This window comes from Magnolia sinica, chromosome 7 (assembly GCF_029962835.1).
Source record: "Magnolia sinica isolate HGM2019 chromosome 7, MsV1, whole genome shotgun sequence".
Classification (NCBI taxonomy): Eukaryota; Viridiplantae; Streptophyta; class Magnoliopsida; order Magnoliales; family Magnoliaceae; genus Magnolia; species Magnolia sinica.
In genome coordinates this window covers 26,919,493-26,943,043 of record NC_080579.1, presented here as the reverse complement: position 1 = coordinate 26,943,043, position 23,551 = coordinate 26,919,493, and the positions used below count along the sequence as shown (strand labels likewise).

At 40.2% G+C, this 23,551-nt stretch overlaps 1 non-coding gene across 1 annotated transcript; it reads right to left on the bottom strand.

The window, feature by feature from the left end:
* Nucleotides 1–20,372: 20,372 nt before the first annotated feature.
* On the bottom strand, nucleotides 20,373–20,478 carry LOC131252384 (small nucleolar RNA R71). Its single transcript, XR_009174407.1, has one exon. It is a non-coding gene; the product is annotated as a small nucleolar RNA R71 (small nucleolar RNA).
* Nucleotides 20,479–23,551: the final 3,073 nt, after the last annotated feature.

The window sequence follows — 23,551 nt, the reverse complement described above, 5'->3', positions numbered from 1 at the left end:
GGGTTCGAAGACTTCGGCCCGTCTCTCTCTGATTGAGTCGCTTGCTGGGGTTCCTCCCTTGAGCGGTAGCCAGTCGGATCCGCAAGCGGGTCCATCTCGTGCCGGTGTTAGGTCGACACCTGTGGCTCCCCCAGTCACACCCTCGGTTCCTGAGCCGAGCCGTGCACCTTCATCTACTCCACCTGTTGATAGGTTTGAGCAGATGATGTTGTTGATGCAGCAGCAGCAGCAGCAGCAGCAGAAGCAGCAGCAGCAGCAGGAGTTCCTCTCCTCCATGGCTGGCATCTTTACTCAGTCAGTAGGGGCGACTCCACCTGTTTCACCTATGCCTCCATCTGGGAGTGCCAGTGCCAGTGCCAGTGCTAGTGCTAGTGTCAGTGCCAGCGGCACATTCGAGCGATTCCAGATCTTGCGACCTCCTACTTTTGCGGGTTCTCATAGACCCGAGGAGGCCGAGTATTGGATTGACCGCATCTCTAAGATGCTGAGACCGTTGCACTGCTCTGAGGTCGAGCAGGTTGAGCTTGCCACCTTCATGTTTGAGAAGGAGGCCAGTTTGTGGTGGGACAGTGTGCTTCGCACTGTCGAGGAGGACTTTGTTTGGTCGTGGCAGGCGTTTGAGGCGCGCTTCCACGAGAAGTATTTCCCGGTGACGTACCGACATGAGAAGGAGAGTGAGTTCCTTCACCTCCGCCAGGGAGGGTTATCGGTTACGGAGTATGAGAACCGGTTTACTGAGTTGGGGCGGTATGTTCCTTTAATCCTGGGTGATCAGCCGATGAGGATGTGGCGTTTCTCTGAGGGACTGCGACCTGAGATCCGATCGAAGATTTGCTGTGCTAGCATTTCTTCTTATGCAGAGCTGGTGAGCATGTCCTTGCGAGCAGATCAGGACGGAGATAGAGCGTCCCGCATGCGAGCACCGATGGCTCCTAGGCCGCGACCAGACTTTCAGGGTGCACCTTTCCTCGGCAAGAGGCCGCGTGTTGATTTTCCTCCGAGGCGTTCAGCGCCGCCTGCTCAGCAGATGAGAGCTGATCTTAGATGTTCTTATTGTGGGAAGGTGGGGCACTTGGACCGTTTCTGCTTCTCCCGTATGCGAGCTGGTGGTTTTACTCCACCGCAGAGGGTTAGCCGTCCGATGCCTCAGGTTATTTCTCCTCCTCCTCTTTGATCAGCGCCTATCCTTCAGACTTGGAGTTCCTGGTTTCAGGCCACCTCAGCGGCCCATGGTTCCTCCGCCGAATCATTAGCAGCAGGCTCGTGTTCATGCGCTTTCAGCTGAAGCGCCTATGTCTGACTTGGTGCCGAGGTCCTTTGAGGTGACAGCTCATATTAAAGGTATTCCTGTTTCTGTGTTAGTGGATACAGGGTCCACTACTTCTCTTATTTCTTATACGGCAGTTAGGCGTTTGGGTTTGAGATCTATTCCTATGCAAGGAGTGACGCTTACTACTGCTACGGGGATGTCCTCTGCTTTGGGCAAGCGTTGTATGGATTGTTTGGTCGATCTGGGTAGTGGATTGATCTGTGTTGATTTGCTAGTCGCACCGCTTTATCACTACGATGTTATTATGGGTATGAATTGGCTCACGAGGATGTGAGCTGAGATTGATTGTGAAGCGAGATCAGTGACGATCCATGGACCTGAGGGCGAGATTGTTACTTTCCCAGTTCAGGTCAGTTACCCTCTTCGTATTGATTTTTATTCTTCTTTGTTGGAGAGTTCGGCCGAATCGACGTTGGTTAGTACGCCGGTAGTTCAGGAGTTTGAAGATGTGTTTGAGTCGATTCCTGGATTACCTCCTCAGCATGAGATTGATTTTGCTATCGATCTTATGCCTGGTGCGACGCCCATTTCTTTACCCACCTATCGGATGCCTCCGAGTGAAATGGAGGAGTTGAGGAAGTAGATAGATGGTTTGCTGGAATTGGGTTTTATTCGGCCCAGTGTGTTTCCTTGGGGAGCACCTATTTTTTTTGTGAAGAAGAAGGATGGTTCCTTGCGATTGTGTATTGATTATCGCAGGCTGAATTTGGTAACTGTGAAGAATAAGTACCCTTTGCCCAGGATTGATGATCTGTTTGATCAGTTGAAGGGGGCACGGTACTTCTCGAAGGTTGATCTGCAGTCAGGGTATCATCAGTTGCGCGTCAAGGATGGAGACGTGCAGAAGACCGCTTTCAAGACCAGCTTCGGTCATTATGAGTTCCTTGTGATGTCGTTCGGTCTGACGAACGCACCGGCCGTGTTCATGGATCTGATGAACAGGGTGTTTCGGCCATTCCTGTTTCGATTCATCATTATTTTTATCGATGACATTTTAATTTATTCAGCGAGCCGGGCAGAGCACGAGGAGCACTTAAGAGTAGTTTTGGATACTGTTAGGGAGCATCAGCTTTTCGCACAGTTCAAGAAGTGTGATTTCTGGAAAGAGGAAGTCAAGTTCCTGGGACATGTGGTGTCCAAGGAAGGAATAGCCGTCGACCTTGCCAAGGTAGCTATGGTACAGGACTGGAAGCAACCTGGTTCAGTTACTGAGGTGAGGAGTTTTCTGGGTCTTGCAGGCTGTTATCGACGCTTTATTCAGGACTTCTCGAAGATTGCCAGACCGTTGTCACAGCTGACATGGAAGGATTTGAAGTTTGCTTGGAATGAGCAGGCGGAGTTAGCTTTTCAGGAGCTGAAGGACAAGTTGACGTCCGCCCCTATGCTAGTATTGCCAGAGCAAGGGGTTAAGTATATTATATATACTGATGCCTCTCGTGTTGGTCTGGGTTGTGTCTTTATGCAGAAGTACAGGGTGATTGCTTATGCTTCGCGTCAGTTGAGGAAACACGAAGAGAATTACCCTATGCACGACCTGGAATTGGCAGCTGTCATCTTCGCATTAAAGCTTTGGAGACATTACCTCTATGGTGAGGAGTTCGAGCTCTTTTGCGACCACAAGAGCCTTAAGTACATTTTCACGCAGCGTGATTTGAATATGAGGCAGCGCAGATGGATGGAAACATTGAAGGACTTCAAGTTCGATGTTTCTTACCATCCTGGTAAGGCGAACCTTGTGGCAGATGCGTTGAGTCGCAAGAAGGCTTTGGAGTTTGCGGCTCTGCTGATGATAGCAGAGTGGGATATGTTGGAGTTCGTGCACGATTTTGAGCAGAAGCTTACGGTGGTTGAGCCGTATGAGATTATAGCACACATTCGTGTACAGCCCGTTATCGACGAGAGGATCGTTGCAGCTCAGGCAGATGATGAGCTTTTGGTGAAGATGAGGCAGCGGGTTGGTACAGATGAGAACTCCGACTGGAGTGTTAGTTCTGATGGGGGCCTACGTTTTCATGGCCGGTTATGTGTTCCTGACATCCCTGACTTGAGACGTGACGTTCTCGAGTTAGCCCATAGTTCTAAACTTGCGATGCATCCAGGTAGCACGAAGATGTATCAGGATATGAAGAGGTCTTATTGGTGGGACAATATGAAAGTCCAGATTGCTGAATTTGTTTCTCGTTGTCTCACGTGCCAGCAGGTCAAGGCAGAGCATCGCCGACCTCCTGGGTTGTTGCAGCCCATGCCCATAGCTGAATGGAAGTGGGATTTCATCTCTATGGATTTTATTTCTAGGTTGCCGAGGACGAGAAAGGGATTTGACTCTATTTGGGTGATCGTCGATTGATTAACGAAGTCGGCGCATTTCTTACCGATCAGAGTCACTTACTCTGCAGACGAGTTCGCTAAGTTGTATATCAAGGAGATAGTGCGTCTGCATGGAGTTCCCCTGGAGATTGTGTCTGATAGAGACACGTGTTTTACATCTATCTTCTGGACTCGTATCCAAGAAGCAATGGGTGTGAAACTGAAGTTCAGCACCGCGTTTCATTCGCAAACAGATGGGCAGACGGAGCGCGTGAATCAAGTCCTGGAAGATATGTTGCAAGCTTGTGTTTTGGATTTCAAGGACAGTTGGGATGATTGTCTTCAGTATGCAGAGTTCGCGTATAATAATAGTTTCCAGGCGAGTATCGGTATGGCTCCCTATGAGGCGTTGTATGGTCGCCCGTGCAGAGCACCACATTGTTAGGCAGAAATTGGTGAGCATAGTTTGCTTGGCCCAGAGTTGGTGCAGGTGACTTCTGAGAAGGTTGACATCATTCGACGTCGACTTCGAGCAGCGCAGAAGAGTTATGCTGATACGAGGCGTCGACCGCTTGAGTTTGTAGTGGGAGACCATGTGTTTCTGAAGGTCTCTCCTATGAAGGGTGTTTTGCGGTTCGGTAAGAAGGGGAAGTTGAGGCCGAGATTTATTAGTCCATTTCAAGTTCTGGATCGAGTGGGAGCGGTAGCATACCGCCTTGCTTTGCCCACACCTCTTGCGGGCGTGCATAACGTATTTCATGTTTTTATGCTGAAGAAGTACGTTCCTGATCCTTCGCATATTATTAGTTGGGAGCAAGTGCAGTTGAGTGAGGATGCCACTTATGTACTGCGACCGATCCGTATTCTCGACAGGAAGGAGCAGGTATTGCGTAGCAAGGTTATCCCTCTTGTGAAGGTGCTATGGACGCATCATGGTGTGGAAGAGGCTACTTGGGAATCTGAAGCTGAGGTCAGAAAGACCTATCCTCTGATCCTCGAGGATTATATGAAGGTATGAATTTCGAGGATGAAATTTTCTTTAAGGGGGGTAGATTGTAACGACCTTGGAATTTTTGTGCTAATCTTTCCTTAAGTAGTTGTTTTTGGGGTAATTAGCGCTTTACTCGATTGCTTGTGAAATTCGCATCAATCACTTTAAATTGTATCTGCATGGCTCTAAACATGTAGATTAGTGAGCGCTACGTTACTCTGAAATCTGGGATCCATCGCTAAATCCAATTGTTCTGGAGAATTTTTGGAAGATCTGGATCGGACCTGGACCGCGCGTCGAAAGTCCGATGGCGATGATCTTAGGCTGTTGCGGTCACCGAGTTGGGCTTGATCTTCACCTTGAAAATCAAGTCGATCTGATGTTCTGGGTCGATTTGCTTGAGCTCGGAGTGAAGAGTGTGAGAACGGTTGGAATTTATTAAGCTTTTATTGAAATCTGAGTCGTGTCGCTTACGCGACGATTTTAAGCTATCTGACCGTTGGATTCTGACCCAATTTCACCCTCTGATCAGGATGGTTGGCCCAGGCATATCCTAGTGCTTGTGGACCTGATCGAGTTTCCGTGACCATTGAATTGAGTGTGGTCCGCCACGGCTGATCTGAAGAGCCGGTCGGTATGAAAACTCTGCTTGACCTAGATCCATGGTCAAGGAGCTTAAGTCCGACCTTTCGTGGTTATAGGCCCACCAGAAGTGCTTCGTTGGATCGAGAAAGGCTTACTTTGGTTATAACCTAAGTATACCTTGTCCCTAGGGTTATTTTCATCAAGTAAAGGCCTATTTATAGTCCTTAAACCCTAGCTCTCTTTTCCATACGATTTTCTCTAACCCTAGCTTGGAAAGAGAGTGGAAAGGAGAGAGAAAGTGAGAGAGATAAATTGGTGAATCATCTTGGATTCTTCTTTGTTCTTCTTCATCTTTGAATCTTCGCTTTGAATCATTCTTCTGACGGTTCTGAGTTCTTTTGGGGTAAGTTAATCTAACCCTAACCTGTGTTAGAGCTTAGATTAGTCTTGGTGTTGTTGTATCTCATTTCCATCTTTGTTTTAGGGTATTCTAGCACCGTTGACGAAGACAACTCATCTAAATCAGTTCGGTGGTTCTTTCTTCACTTAAGGTGAGGACTTTAAGTGTATAGGTCATGGTTTTCAAGGCTTTAATCCCAGTTAGTGATTTATTCTTGTTATGGATGAGATTTCACATGCTAAATGTTGTGTTTACGTTGCTTTCCTGATATGCATGTGCTATATTGAGATTTGTGTATTCTATGTGTATTTATAAAGTACCGCATACGTATGAAATACGCACTTGTGTTTGTCATGATTATTTGTCACGTATGTATGCTAGATGCATGTATGACAATTCCTTAGTAAAAGGAATTGCCTAAGTGCATATATTTCAACATACGTCATGTATGTTGTTCCATGTATGCTAAGTGTTTGTAGAAATGCATGAATGATCTAAGTGTAATTTATTACACTAATTGTGGGAGTTGAGAAGTGATTCTCAATACGCCTATTGATGCGCATGATTTCCTTTATGCAGTTACATTCCAAGTTATTTAAATTCAAGCATTACCTATGCTTACATTTATGTTAAGTTGATATTCTTCAGATGCGTATGTACCATGATTGGAGTTGTTGTTCCATTACTGTCTTACATTCCATATGAATATCTGTAGTAGTGTAAAGTGTTTGGGACTATGCCTTAGTCCAGGAAATCGGTAATTGACCCTACATGTGTGGTTGAGATTGCTTTCGCCACGTAGGATGTATTAGACGAACCCGAGTCGTATTAGAGTTGTCGGCAGTGGTTTGGCCATGCGGAGTGTTTGCGCACTCTATGTCGCTCAACTCAACGTGCGCTCGTGCTAGTCGAGTTCGTCAAATAACCCGATTGTCCGATGTATGTTAACCATGTATGGACGCTACTGCTTGAATCTAGGGTACCAAACTTGCCAGTGAAATCCTATTAACTATGGTACTTGATCCGCTAAGACTCATGAGCCGGACATGGTGGTATGGGACACCGTGGTCGAGCTGTCGGCCTACGCTGGGGTGACGAGCCTCCCCATAGTGACCAGTGAGCAACTAAACTCGTGAGCCGATTATGGTGGTATGGGACACTATATTCGTGCTGTCGGCCTACATTGATTGGTGACGAGCCCTTTGTAGTGACCTCGAGCATACCTGGATACCGCAAGGAGGTGACGAGCCGATCTGTGGTAGTAGAGGCATGAAAGGCGTGCATTGATTGGTGACGAGCCCTTTGCTATGACCTCAAACATATGATCATATGAGATGTCTAGGATTGACGACCTTAGTATGGATCACTGTTTGGATGGTGATATGAGAAAGGTATCTTAGCTTCCCAATCCTGTTGTGTGAAACGGACTAATAACAACTTGGTAATCATATCCATGCACCGCATTTGCATGTGCTTTGTAGATGTGGCGCACTTTGAGGCGATGTCATGCGTAACGTAAGATGAAGACGCTGAGGGTGTACGCGTGAGGGCACGCATCATACCGCATTCATACTTACATTAACAAGAGTACTTAGGATTTATTTAATTGTCCTACTTTATCATTACTGTTTGATTGAACTGATAATATGTTAACCAGTGCCTTATTGTTCCACTGAGTTGATCACTCACTCCCACGTTTCTGGGGTGGTGTTAAACACCCACCAGACTCTGTCTTAGGCCCTGATGTTGCAGATGTGGATGCGACGTCTGAGGCAGAGCGGGAGCTGGATGACGACGAGGCTGCCTTCTCCTATATGCAGTTTTCAGACGGGTTCTAGCGAGCCTCGGTCTGATGCGCGGGATCTTTGGGACTATTTTTGGGAATTGAAATGATGTAATTTGATACTTATAATTTTGTTACCAAACACTTTCATACGATCTGGCTTGTATATGTAATTCAGGGATTTACACTTGTACACATATTTTGCTATAAGTCTTCCGCTTGCTTTATTCACTTATCCCTGAATCATATCTGTGTTTTGGCTTAATCTATTCCATGTTTTATGCACTAATACAGTCAACATACACCCTTCATTAAATATGTTGCATAAGTGATGTTTTGGAACTCGGGAGCTGAGTTATGCTCGACCCCCGAATTTCAGGGCGTTACAGGGGTCCACCTTGATATATGTTGTATATCCTCACCATCCATGGGCTGGGATGATAGGTCTGATTGTGAAGTGTGTGTTATATACACACCGTCCATCGGTTTTAAAGCCGGACCATCCATCTGCCAGGGGTGTGGGTCTCACTGCTATTTCACATCAACAAGTTCTGTGGGTCCCACATATGGATGTGTTCCATCCAAACCGTCCATCCATTTGGCAAGCCCGTTTTAAGGCTTGGGACTAAACTAAGGCAGATTCAAATCTCTGGCGGGCCACTACGTGGACACCACCATGATGTATTATTTCATCCACACCATCCAGATTATGCTAAATAGTGCCAGACAATGTTTGGACGGTGTTGTCCAAATGTTTGGACATGCTGGGTAATGTTTGGATGGTGCTGATTTATATGGGAAATGTTTAGATGGTGCTGATCTACTTGTATAATGTTTGGACAGTGCTGATTATCATTAGTGGGCCATGTGCCCCATGGAATGATATTGTACAATGATACACGTGTTACACCAACATCTATTGAAATGATTTTGGTGTGGCCCAAGCCTACTTGAGGGCCATTGGTGCGGGCCATCCATGAGGCTCATCATGATGTGTTTTTGGCTCAGATGTGGGGCCCACCTGTTTGTATTATTGGGCCCAGACACATGGCCCATTTGATACACATGAGGCCCAAGCAAGGTGGTCCACTTATTGTATATGAGGCTCATGCATGAGGCCCATGGTGATGCAATTACGGCCCATTTGATGAAGCCCATTATGATAAGTTAGAGGCCCATTATGATGTATCTGAGGCCCATAGGTGCAGCCCATTGAGATGCATTTACGGCCCATGGACGAGGCCCAATATGATGTATTCAAGTTCCATGGGCGAGGCCCATTGTGATACATTCGAGGCCCTTGTATGAAGCCCAACGTGATATATGAGAGGCCCATGAATGAGGCCCAATGTGATGTATGTGTGGCCATTACGTTATGTATGAATCGCTTATGTGGGCCACTCCTTGGGAACAATAGTGGTTAGATGTCCGCATTGATGGGCAATGATGGTTAGATGTCCTCATTGTGACCTTCCCTTAGGCCTTGTTAGGCCCATTCACACCATTCTCTAAGTAAGTTAACCCAAATAAGTGGGTCACATTGGCATAGACGGATGGCTCCGTGCCATCAGATTTGATATAACCATGGTCGTGGGCCGATCTTTATATTATGGTTGATCAACCGTCCATCTATGGACCCTCGCCTTATTTATATGCTGATTGTCGAGGCCGATTATTGAGGCTGATTGCAATTTCGATTATTGAGGTAAATTCCGATTCTGATTGTTGAGGCCGATTTTGATTCTAATTGCCGAAGCCAATTCTGATTGTTGAGGCCGATTGTTAAGGTCGATTTCGATTCCAATTGTCGAGGCCAATTGTTGAGGTCGATTCCGATTCCGATTGTTGAGGCCAATTTCAATTGTTAAGGCCGATTTCAATTTTGATTTTGATTGTCAAGGCCGATTTCGATTGCCGAGGCCGATTTCGATTCCAATTATCGAGGCCGATTCCGATTCCGATTATCAAGGCCGATTGTCGAGGTCGGATATCGAGACCAATTATCAATGCTCAATGTGATGTATATGTGACCCGTATCTGAGGCCCATTGTGATGTGTATTCAGCCCGTGTTCAAGGCCCAATGTGATGTATATGAGGCCTATGTGTTGAGGCCCATTGTGATGCATTTGAGGGCCAGGCAATGGAGCCCATTGCATTGTATGTTAGGCCCATGTGAAAGGCCCATCGTGATGTGTATTAAGCTCTTGAGTGAGGCCCATATTTAACCCTTATGTGAGGCCATGGGTCCACTATATGTTAGGCTCTATGTGGGTCATTCCTTGGGGGCAATATTGGTTAAATGTCCACATTATTGCGGTCAATTGTCGATGCTGGTTATGGATACCGATTATAAGTATGTGATGGCATAGCATCATGATACATGCCCATATGCATCATCTGCATGTTTGTTATGAGATATGATTGACCATTGCATATGCCATAGTGACGGTTGTTTATGAGACTCCCTGATAGGTGGAGTTGCCCCACATGAGCGCGTGGTATGCGTAGGTTTTGATGCATGACTGGATGGTATGACTCGAGTATCTCGTATTTTGTGATATGGCCACCATACGCCCTATTGACATCAGGGCCGTAGCCTCCACAGGTATATCATGGATGGCCAGATGGCACACTAAAAATCTGTTATACATGGGGTGCTATAGATATCCCTGAGTGAAAGTTTGAGAACCTTCCTGATTCCTGAGGTTGCTCTAACGTTTATATTGAGTGGATGCATGAGTGCATGAGGGTCGTATACTGTTAGGCCATGTCTCCCAATGTGTCGTGGTTGGTTGAAAAGGGGTACGGCCTTACCTACCTGAGAGGAGGGGCCAATGCTACACTGAGTCTGACCAGCTCGAAGAATGGGTCCGCTATTAATGAGCCATGCCCGATATTGGTAAGTGGATAGTGAGGTCTCTTCCACCCACCTTGTTGTGCGCGATGGGGCGACAATCTGGTTTGGAGTGTAATAGACCCCGTGATTCTTCAGAGAGGAACCATACTGATATGTGTACCTATTGAGTAAAAATTACATACTCATTCATTCATTCATTCACTATCCACTCGGGCCGATGGTACGTAACTATTTGTTACATATACCTTCGCATGGCTAGGATTTCGGTTGGGCGCATGACTAACTTTAGATCAAGAGTTTACCACATTAAGTCTGACTATCCAAATTTAGGTATGAGACTGATTTTGATAGAAGTCCCTTGTGATGGACCCTGTAGCCTGCTATACTACGTACTATCATCCCGACCTCACACTCCAGCTTGGTTGTTTCATTCACATTACATATTGCATCTGCAGGCATATGACATTTTATGTTGTTATGTTTTTTTATACTTATATGGCCTAGACAGACTTAGCAAGATTTATATATTGCATTGTACCCTGGGCATCTAATATTTGGCTCTCTATGACTCCTCATTTGCAAGGCTGATCTGTATTGCGTACTTTGATATTGTATGACTCATGGACTTGTTAGTATTTTCACTTACTCTATATCATATGATTCATGATCTTGCCAATATTTTTGACATTATATGGTTATGGCATTGCATTAAATACTTGGCACTTACCTTATGCACACACTTTCACCACCCTCTAAGCTTTATATAAGCTTATGCACGATAGATGTAAGCAGGTGGCGTTAGGTTACAATAGTATTGAGCTTGGAGTATGCAGTTGTCTTTTGGAGCTTTGATTTTGATATATGTATTTTCCTTTCAGCACTGTATTCAACTATTTATATTAGTGGATATGTGATGATGATGTTGCCTTTGTGATTTGGGTAAACTTGTGGTTATGCTTATTACGAGTTAAATGTATATTAGAAAATTTTCCTTGTAGGATCCCATGATCGGAATTTAGCATATGGACACTGGGAGCTGAGAATGGGATACTACGGAGGTTATTGGCACTAGATTTGGTGATCGAAAATTTTGTGAGCCCGATTTTTGAGTTTGGGGCGTGACATTCCTTGTATAGGGTATTATAAGCATCTTGAAGATCTTCATTTTCATGGTCACTATTCAGATTTTCTTCATTGGTTGAATCATCATTATTTGAAAAAAGTGGACTTAGTTAGAGTCATTAGGGCTTTAACATCATTACCCGACTCGATTTCAGAATCTTCTGACTAAGAAGAAGCTTCAGAGTAAGAAGATTCATCCCATGTAGCCAACATACCTTTCTTTTTTGATTTGTCCTTTTTAGGACATTTGTTCACTAGATGCCTATATTCATGGCAGTTGTAACATTAACTATCTTTTAAAGATTTCCAATTTTTAGATCTAGATCTTTTCTTTTCATTAGGCTTTTGCAAATCAACCCTCTTTTTACTTTTGAAAATCTTATAAAACTTTTTAACTAAAAGGGCCATATCATCTTCAGAATTTTCTAAATCAGAATTGTTATTTTCTTGAGAAATATTTTTAGAAGACTTAAGGGCGATAGATTTACCTTTAGGATCTTTAAAGTTTAACTCATAGGTCTATAAAGAACTAACCAATTCTTCTACCCTCATATTATCCGTATCACGAAGTTCCTGGATTGCGGCCACCTTTGAATTGAACCGTTCAGGCAATGAGCGCGGTATCTTTACACAGACTTTACGTTTTGGGATTCTATCACCAAGACCTCACATAGAGTTGACAATGTCATTCAATCTTGTATAGAAGTCCATGAAAGTTTCACTTTCTTCCATATGTATTTCCTCAAATTTGGTTGTGAGGATTTGAACTTTAGATTTCGTGACAATTATTGTTCTCTCGTGTGTCATTTCCAAAATATCCCAGGCTTGCTTTGAAGTATCACAGGATATAAGTCTCTTGAATTCATTTGGTGATAGTGCGCAAGTTATAGCATTTAAAGCCTTTACATTGGCACTACTCTCACTTTTTTGAAGAGCGGACCAAGAAAAGTAAGGTGTGACTTTTACAGTTTTAGATCCGTCGGTACCAGTTACTTCAATGGTAGGAGGGGTCCAATTGGTCACTGTGGCTTGCAACATGCTCTCATCCATAGATTTAAAGAAAATCCTCATTCTAGCTTTCCAATAGGCATAATTGGAGCCATCAAATGGTGGAGGCATAGTGGCTGAAAGCCTATCAAAATTTAACATCATAAAAAGCTCAGATCGATTAGCTCAGTAAATTAATCCAAAAAATAAAGTGAGCTATTAGGCTTTGATACCACTTGAAAAGGCTGAGCTCAGAGTCCTAGAGGGGGGGGGGAGGGGTAAATAGGACTATGCCAAATTAAAAATTAAATGTGGAAATAAACAAAAGTAAATAAAGATAGCACTTAAACAATCCCATAATGCAGAAATGAATAACAACCTCAAATGTACAAGTATTGAGAGGTTGATACAAATGTTGTTCTAAGGACAACCTTGCACTAAAAACCAATGATTTATGGTAGGACAACCTGATTCCTAGAACGGTCTATGTATCAAAATCTTAAACCGATACAGAGGAATAAAAAATAAAATAGCAAATAAAATACCTAAGCTATTACAACATTCCCACACTTGCATAAAAGATTACAACATTCTCCACAAATGCTTAAAAAGGAAATTGTAACATCCACAGTATGCCACAATCAATCATTCACCACAAGGTCAGATATTATAGTGCTTCGCTTGTATGTATACCAACTGTTTAGAAAAACAGCCACACAACTACTCCACTCCCAATATCCTCACACAATGGATATTAGCGTTCACTATGAAATAGGTTTTTCAAGGTTCACCTAAAACCTTCACAATTGTGTCTTTCAAGTGGGCTTATACAATTCAAAAACTCCGCACTCTAAGTTTTCTGGATCACCTCAGACAAACCAAAAGAAAGAGATTTTTTCTGGCACAATCTCAAAGAAACCAAAAGAATAGATTTACAGAAATGTAAAATACTTATCTGGATATTCTCCTTTGATGCAGCTCGGTAGAACTAATTCGAAGTAGAAGTTCAACGTAAATGTTCAATTTCCACACTCACTTACGAAAAGGTTTTAGGTTCTAAATGGATTTTAGATTGAATCACCTTGGGCTAGCTTGATTTGATTTTGATTCCAAGAAATGGGAAAACTTCAATCCCTTCTTCAAATAAGATTGGAATGTAAAATATAAAATCAAATGCAAAAAGCTAATTAAAGAAAATATTAATTGAGCACTAAATAGCTTAAGAATATTACAAACTTATCTCTCAGAGTGGTGTCTTGATTTTGCTTAAATTGAATGAAAAAGTCTGAAAATCATGCTCTATTTATAAGTGCAGTAAATGCTCACTCGACTAGCCCAGAGGACAGCTTGACTGGTCGAAGGACTAACAAAATTTTAAAATTTCGAGTGCGATAAGATAAAGTCGTTCCACGACTGGTCGAGAGGCATCCACGACTGGTCGAGTGGCCTCCATGACCGGTCGAGTCCTGCTCTCGACTGGTCGTGTGGGACCCAATTTAGTTGCTGGACTTTGAGTCGAGACTACTCGACTGGTCGAGCACTGTTCACTCGATTGGTCGAGCAGTCTCCAAGACTGGTCAAGGATCCAACAAAAAATTCTGAAAATTAGTAATAAACCTTAGACTGGTTGAGCCAGTACTAGGAATAGTCGAACATAGGATAAGACTAGTCGAGAAACAACCTATATACTTGTAATGTGACCCAATTTAAGTATGCAATCAATATGACCTAACCTATGGTCAATCTAGGGTCATTCATACTTTTAAGTGATATTTGAACATTGAATCTTCATTTGCTTTGGTTGATAGATGATCTTGAAGTACATGAAGCTTGACATCTTGAAGTATGTTGAAGATCGAACTTGTAATACTTTGAAGCTTGAGCTTGAGGTACTTGAGTTGCTTTTCACCTTGAGCTTTGAGTACCAAAGTAGAGTACTTTGTCTTGACATAGATGAAGCTTTGAAACCTTGAACTATTGAAGCTTGAAAGTTTAAACTATCACTTGGTGTAGCACTTGAACTTGTATATGTCTTGATCTTGCATTTGAAGTTCTTAAGATAAAGTCCTTTGTTTTGGTACATGAGATGCATGATCTTGAATATGTAGATGAGCTTACACAAGACACAGATTCCAAGAGGTTTTAGTACTATAAAATTTCAGAATCATAGGAGCTAGAAAACATAGCACTTACACATTTCACACACATGCTCACAACACTAGGCTAGGTATTATATCTCCCTATCTTTAATAGCCTTTGTGATTGAATCCTCTAACTAGCTTGGAAGCCATTAGAGTTATATTAGCTTACTATCTTTAAAATTGAATGATCATTTAAGATAGGCAATCAAGTTTTCAAATAGACAGAAATAATTGAAAAGTCCTATTCACCCCCCCTCTAGGACATTGCCTCATATGCACTCTTTAGTATCAGTACTGTAAACTGCAATTTCACATTCCTCCAATCCTTTAGGAATTTATACATTTTGCTAGCAGTAGACTATGTCACTAAATGAGTTGAAGCGATCCTGTGCCGGAACAATGATCATCAACAATCATTAAATTCTTAAAAGAGAACATCCTTTCCCAATTCGGAATGCCTCGAGCCATTATTAGTGATGGAGGTTCATATTTTTGTAATAGGCCATTCGGGAACTTAATGAAGAAATATCGCATCTCCCACAAAGTGAGCACTCTATACCACCCATAAACAAGTGGACAAGCTGAGATTTTCAACAGGGAGATTAAACATATTCTGGAGAAAATGTTAACCCTGACCATAAGGATTGGTTAATCCACTTGACCGATGCTTTATAGGCTTATCGTACTGCATTTACGACTCATATTGGAATGTCTCCCTTTAGACTAGTTTATGGGAAGGCTTGCCACTTGCCTATGGAGTTGGAACATAGGGCCTACTGGGCTTTTAAAAATTTAAACTTTAATTTGGACAACGTTGCTTGCTACACAAACTTCAGTTGAATGAACTTTAAGAGATCTGGAGTGATGCATATGAGAACTCGAGAATTTACAAGGATAGGATGAAGGTTTCATGATCAACACATTCTTTGAAAATCATTCACACCAGGTCCGAAAGTCTTTTTGTACAATTCTCTGTTACATCTTCTTCTGGGTAAACTCCGATCTTGTTAGCCGGCCCTTTCACTATTACTAATGTTTATTCTCATGGGGTTGTTGAGATTCGAAATCCAAACAATGGCAATGACTTCAAAGTGAATGGACATCGATTAAAGTCATTTGTTAAGAAATTTGATTCTGAGGACATGTCCATACCTCTGATTGATCCTATTTACTAGGATTGACCTCCTTGTCTGACGGAGGTATAGCCATGTTTATTGCTTTCAAATATGTTGTATTTAGATAGTTTGCTTTTCGCTGTTTAGGATAGTTTTCTTTCTGCTATTTAGGACAATTTATTTTCTGCTGTTTAAGATAGTTTACTTTTTGTTATTTAGGGTAGTTTTTTTTTCATTGTTTAGGATAGGTTGCTTTCTATTGGTTTAATTCTTGTGTAACCCATCTTCATACTGAGATCATTGGAAAAACCTCAAAATTCCTTCTTCAAGTATTTCCTTTCCATCACTTCCCTTTTCTTTTCATTGCCTCTTTTGCATTGCATGCTTATTTCTTTTACAATGAGGACAATGTAAATTTTTAGGTTAGGGATAGGGGATTAGGTAAACTAATTAGTGTTTTCTTAGTTTAGAGCAAAAATTTTTAAAATTTTCATTGTTTCAAGTTGAAATCTGTTTGGAAAGCAATGAATTGTGTACTTAAGAATGCATTAAGTATGATAAGATAGAGATTGAATTTTCGATTGTTGGAGTTTGAACATCTAAGTAATCTATCAGTTAAGTTCTTGCACTCAATTGATTAAGAGGTAGTTTGAATATCAAGTTAATCTAAACCACAAGACACATTCAATTTGTCTTTTGTAAGACATGCTAGAATTTCCGATTGTTAGTATGTGAATTATTGATAGACAGTGAGAATCAAGTCTGGAGAACTTTATTCACCTTAAAAGAAGAAAAGAACTAGTTAAAAAAATAGGAGATCGACAAAGAGGTCATGAAAAGAATAAAAAGAATAAAAAATCTGGAAAGGAATGCAAAAAATAAAAAGAATGAATAAAAATTGGCTGTCGATATAAAATCAAAAACTGGAAAAAGAAGAAGGGGATAAGTTTGGAATCAGTACTTGAATTTCAAACTAGTCTTGAAGTGATGAGCATGGGTAACATGATAAATTAATAGTATTTGTATATGAAGTAAGTTTATTTTCACTTAGCACATTGAAAAACTTGATATGCAATCTATGCTTTGATTTAATGGACAAAGAATTTACTTGATTGGTTATTTATGTGATTCGGCTCTAGGTTTTCAAAATCTCATTTTCGTATCTCATTTCTACCCATTCATACTTGAGTGAACAAAAGATTATTTTTCATAAAGAGGAATGAACATAACCATTACTCATAATTATCTAATGGTATTGTCTTGAAATTCAGTAAGGCGCCCATTAGGAACTTTTAAAAGCAAATGCATTTTTCAAAATTATTTTCACAATTAAAATAAAATGTTTTGTTTTCTTCTAGACATCAGTGTTGCCTAAGTGGGAGAATGTAAGATTCATATTACTTGGGCTACACATAATCATCAGATCTGACTGTTGGATTATTCAGATTAAGCGATTTAGTGGGCCCCACTATTGTTTTGATCATTGTATATAGGTTTGGGGCGAGATGCTTGAACTGCGTCCCTATACTCGGTTATGAAGTTAGATATGGAAACCTACGGTGTGGAGACCTTAGAGGGAGAAGTGTCATGGGTAATCTTCTAGCCCACTTTCCTATATATAGATGTCTTGGTCCCTCACCAACATAAGAGAGAAAACACTAGTCCCATTGAATGTTCTCCAAAAGGGTGTGAGGTGCTAAAGATCAAGATTCATGTCGGCAAGATCGAGGTATCAAGATGTCTTCCCAATCAGGTAAGCCTTTTAGTTTATGGTATTGAATCTCCATTATTGATGTATAGATGATCCCTTAATTCTGTAATACAAGTATAACAATTGCGACTTACTATAAATAGTAGACTTACTATTTATAGACGATCATAATGTCTAATAGTGTGCAAGGTTTTCGGTAAAAAATAGTAAGTGTCCTATTTGGCTTCACCACACTATTCTCCTAATTATTCTAAGAACTTTTCATGTTGGGTGTAACTCCTAAAGCCCAACGGAAGAAGAGTTACAATCAAACTAAAACTTAAATTAAAACAAGGAAATGATTGTCGATTTGATGGTATTTAGCAAATCCGGCTTGCACAATCCGGTGTAGTAGGTTAGGTAGGTAAAGTAGCTCATCCTCCCCTAAAATCATATATTATACTTTTGATAACTCATTCTGGTTTGCGAGATAAGTCCATTTTTGTTAAGGGTCAAATATTGCATATTGTCCCCCATTTATATCTTGGTTTTATGAACATAATAATGCTTAATGTTCTATTTTACTCATATTTGTGTTACAAGGTGAATTTAAGAGCTTGGATTGAAAAGGGCGCTAAAAGCATGAATTTAATGCTCAAGAATCACCAATGCAAGGGATGGATCTTAAGAGATCAAGATTGAAGAATTCACATGCCAAAGATCCAAGAAAACCAAGTGAGGAATGAAGAGAATCAAAGATTTGAAGTGAAGAAAAGGAATCCTGAAATTGTCCTGCCAAAGCATATGCTGAAACTCTGGGTCATTTTGTGAAATTGCACAGAGTGAAGTTTATTTTAGAAAACTACAAAGAGTGAGGTGTATTTTAGCAAACTACGTAAATTTGAGGCGCTTTCTAGAGTTTTCCAACTAGGTGCGAAAGTTGGAGTTCCACAACCATAAATAGGACTCCTTAGGATGCTCCAAAGGATATTTTAGGGTTTGGATGAGCAAAGCACAAGGGTGGAGAGCCGTCGCCAAGCATTTTTCTTCATCTCTTCCTTAGTTTTTCATGCTTTCTTCTAGGGTTTTAGTTCCAATCATGTCTATGGTTGGCTAAACCTCTAAGTTAGGGCTAAGAGGTGAAGCTTGTAGCGTGATGAGATGTTTTTATTGCTTCGATTCATGTTTATGTTGAATTTACTTTTATTTTAGTTTGATATTTAAGAAATACTTTCAGTTTTTAATGATTTATTGTGACTTAAATTACAATAGATCTGCAATAGCTTTGAGTATCTTCTTTTCTTGTTTTGAGATTATGGGATTGGTAAACCTATTGTTTGCCATCATCTCATAGGCATGGTTTGGTGATGGAATCCCTACCAATTATCATAATTCTCCTCTTTTGAGAATTAGGTTAAAGGAAGTTCAGATTTGATCTTAATTGCTATATCTTCCAATTGGATAGTATAGGACTCCAATTCCATTTATGTTACTTGAATCATGTAAGGAATCACCCTGATTGTCAAAAGTGGATCCTTGGAAACCTTAGTTCTCACCTTTGAATTCTTAAGTTTCTAATTACACACTTCACAATTACTCCCTTTAATTCCATATTTAAATTCATATCTTTTTCTAGTTCTACTTTTAGTTTCTTTCAGAATACACATGAGATTAGTCTTTGTGGATTCGACCTCGGTCTCACCAAGATTATTACTGCATCCCGACACTACACTTGGGGTTTTGAACAAGTTTTTGGTGCCGTTTGTCAGGGACTAACAGTTGCATTTTTATGAGATTAACTAGTTTTGGAATTAGTTTAAGATTAAAGTTTTTCTACTTTCTATTTATAGGATAGGGTTTTTTCTGAATTATTTTATAAAATAACTTAGCTTTCTATTTCTAGGTTTAGAAACTTTCCTTTTCTGTTTTTAGAAACTAATTTACTTTATAATTTTAGGATAAAAACTTTCCTAATTTGATTTTAGAAACTTTCTTAATATGTTTTTAGAAACTAATTTCCTTTTCTTTTTCTTTTTTAGAAACTAGTTTACTTTCCTTTTTCTTTTTGTAGAAACTAACTTACTTTCTATTTTAAAAAACTTTCCCTTTTCTTTTTTTCTTTTTGAAGAAACTAGGTTGCTTTCTTAGTTCTTTTTTTAAAAACTAACTCACTTTCCTTTTACTAAGTATAGAAATTTTCATAATTTGTTTTTAGAAACTTTCCTTTTTCATTTTTGGAAACTAGGTTGGTTTTTTTAGAAACTTTCCTAATTTGTTTTTAGAAACTAACTCATCTTTCTATTTTTAGAAACTTTCTATTTCTCTTTTTAGAAACTAATTTACTTTCCTTTTTCATTTGCAGGATTCTGACATAAAAACTTCTAATCTGGTAACTTCTTTCTAATTCCCTCTCTTTCTATTTCTAGATTTATATTTTCCCTTTTCTTTTGAAGTTTAGGTTAGATTCTGAAATTGAGGGTGAGAGTGTTTCATGCCCAAGTGGGTCCGTGACAACACTCGATGTCTCTTGAGTGAAGGAGGATTGGTTAAGGGGTTATCTATCCATCAAAGATTAGACACCACTCGAGATCCACGGAGTTAACCGAAGTTATGGTTGTAAATCAACTGGCCAATCAACCTCCAAATCTACCCCAACCTAGGGAGGAGGAAATCCAGGATGAGAACGAGGTGCATGGAGTACCCTTGCCTCATACTTTTCGAGACTATTTACAACTGGCAGGGGTGAGCATCCCTTCTTGTATGGTTTTTCCAGAAAATACAGGAAATATAGACATTAAGCCAGGAGTGATCCAACTCCTTCCAAAGTTCCTTGGGCTTGAATATCAAAATCCATATTTGCACTTAAAAGAGTTTGATGAGATTACAGCCACTTTATATTTTTCAAATGTGTCTGAGGACATAATCCGGCTAAAACTCTTCCATTTCTCGCTGAAAGAAAAGGCTAAGACGTGTTTACATTCATTATGTCCATGATCTATTGGCAGATGGAATGATATGACAAGGGAGTTCATAAAGAAATTCTTTTCATATCATAAAATGAACACCATTAGAAAATCGATCATGAACTTCGCCCAAAGCGAAGATGAAACATCTTCTAATGTTGGGAGCGGTTTAAGGATCTTGTCAGTTCATGCCCACAACATGGTTTTGAAATGTAGCGCATAACAAATTTCTTTCATGAAGGACTGACATTTTGTAAATACTATAGTGCAAATCTAACACACGAAGAGTTGTCAAATTTTGTTGTGCCAAACCATTTAGAATTTGTATCATGCTTTGACTTGAATTGATCAGGTTCATGCATTTTAAAGTTGTCTACATCTTTATTGAACTTGCCTACGTTTTCAAGATGAAGAGAAATTGTTGAAGTTCATGGTTTCAAGCTCAAATTCAAAAATTAAGGCTCAAGAACTCAAGTTCAAGTTTGAAGTTCAAATATTGTACGTTAAAGACTCAAGAATTCAAGCGTAACTCAAGCTTCACGTATCATAATAAATCAACGTTTTGAAGCAAATGATGTTTCAATTGTTCCAACTCACAAACAAGGTATGGATGACCTTAGATTGACCATAGGTTGTGTCATATTCATTGCATATTTTATGTGGGTTATTCATAAGTTTATAGGTCATTTTTTCGACTAGTCTTAGTCCTTGTTCGACTAGTCCAAGTACTGGCTCGACCAGCCTAAGAGTTTTCTCAACCAGTCCAAGGTTTGTTACAATTTTTTAGAATTTTCTGTTGAGCTCTCGACCAGTCGAGTGAATAGTGTTCAACCAGTCGAGAAGGCTTGGCACAAAGTCTAGCAACATATTCTGGTCCCACTTGACCTGTCAAGTGCATTGCTCGACTAGTCGAGCAGGCCACTTGACCAGTCGAGTAACGATCTTATCTTATCGCACCAGAAAATTTGAAATTTGGTTGGTTCTTCGACCAGTCGAACTGACCCTTAGACCAGTCGGGTGAACAGTATTTTCACCTATACATAGAGCACAAATTTCAGAGTTTATTCATCGATTCTAAGCTAAATCAAGACACCACTCTGAGAGATAAGTTTGTGAATTTATTAAGCTATATTGTGCTCATTTTATATTCTCTTTATTAGCTTTTGTAATTTGATTTTGTGATCTTCATTCCAATCTTATATTAAGAAGGGATTTGTGTTTTACCCTTTCTTGAGATCAAAATCAAATTAAGCTAGCCCAGGTTGATTTAATTAAAAATTATTTAGAACTAGAACCTTTTCATCTGTGAGACTGGACATTAAACATCTTCATCTACATCGGATTGGTTCTACCGGGCTTCTTCAGAAGGATAATTTCTAGATAAGTATCATTTACGTTTTGTATATCTTTTGTGGTTTGTGAGGTTGTGTCAGGAAAATCTCATTTTAGTTTTCTTTGAGGTAATCCAGAATATCTCAGAGTGTGGGGTTTTTTTTATTGTGTAAGCCCTTCTAAAGGCAATTGTAAAGGTTTTAAGGTGAACCTTGGAAAACCTTTTTCATAGTGAACGTTATATCCCGAGGGAATGGATATTAGGAGTGGAGTTGTTGTGTGGTTGTTTTCTAATAATTGGTGTACACACAAATGAACCACTATAATTCCTGGAGTTGTGGTGGATGATTGAATGTACTTATGTGTGTGAATGTTGTAATTTACTTTGAGTATTTGTGGTGAATGGTGTAATTTATTTTATGCACTTGTGGTGAATGTTGTAATAACTTAGTATATTTTCTTTACCTCTTTATTGGTTTAGGTTTTTGATATATACATACGTTCTAGTAAGGTTGTCCTGTCATAAGCCTTTAGTTTTTGGTGTTAGGTTGTCCTTAGAACTAAGTTTGCATCAACCTCTCAAGACTAGTTCATTTGAGGTTGCTATTTACTTGTGCTTCTTTATTATTTAATTGTGCTATCTATTTTTCAATTCCGCATTTATTTTTAATTTGGCATAGTCCTATTCAGCCTCCCTCTAGGATGTTTAGCTCGGCCTTTTCAAGTGGTATCAAAGCCTAATAGCTCTTTTTTTTATTTAGATTCATTTCCTAAGCTAACCGATCTGAGTTTATAAGATGTCAAATTTTGATAGCCTCTCGATTACTAGGCCTCCACCTTTTGATGGCTCCAATTATGCCTATTGAAAAGCCAGAATGAGGATCTTTTTAAGGTCCATATATGAGAGTGTGTGGTAAGCCACAGTGACTAGATGGAACCCACTAACAACTGAAGTTCTAGGCACTGATGGAACTAAATTAGTTAGAGTTACACCTTATTTTTCATGGACCACACTTCAAAAAAATAAGAGTAGTGCCAATGCAAAGGCTTTAAATGCAATCATTTGTGCACTTTCACTAGATGAATTCAAAAGAAATATATCGTATGATACTGCAAAGCAAGCCTGGGACATTCTAAAAATGACACACGAGGGTATGACTATAGTTAAGAAATCCAAACTTCAAATCCTTACCACTCGGTTTGAGGAGATATATATGGAAGAAAGTGAAACTTTCATGGACTTTTGTACTAAGTTAAATGACATAGTCAACTGTAAGACCCCATCCATTTCGTACCATTTTCTATGCTTATGTGCACGATGATTGACACCCTTAGCCAAACCTTGACTAGATGTGCATAGTGCACACCCGAACAACCGGAACCTCAAGACCTCGTAACCTATTTCATATCGACCACCCTGTCGCTGCGATCGTGAAGGTATAACCTGTGCATCTGTACGACACTCCGTTAGTGAGATACGCCATGAAGAATCATTAGTCTCTCATGTACACATAGCACTATGTACTTCATTCCACACATGTGCACAACACATGCCATGCACACATGCACATGCCACACATGGGTGAGAGAATCTCTACCCATGTGTGTGATGTCACACACCTATACCTCCCCTCTTTCATGTGCATACAAGGTCAACTCTTCTTCATACCATACCCTATGCATGACATCATCACACCATGCCATCCCATGCTTCTTTAATCCACCATTAATTACAAATCATAAATTAATTGTCATAATCTTAATCTAAGCTAACCAAGATCACATTAATTGAATTTAACCACATTTTAACAATTTCTCTACAAATAGTCCTTCATCCCTTAGCATTTCACCATTTTTCTACACAAGGAGAGAGAGAGAGAGAGAGAGAGAGAGAGAGAGAGAGAGAGAAAGAGGAGTAATCTTAGTAGGCCATCAACTCAATCAATC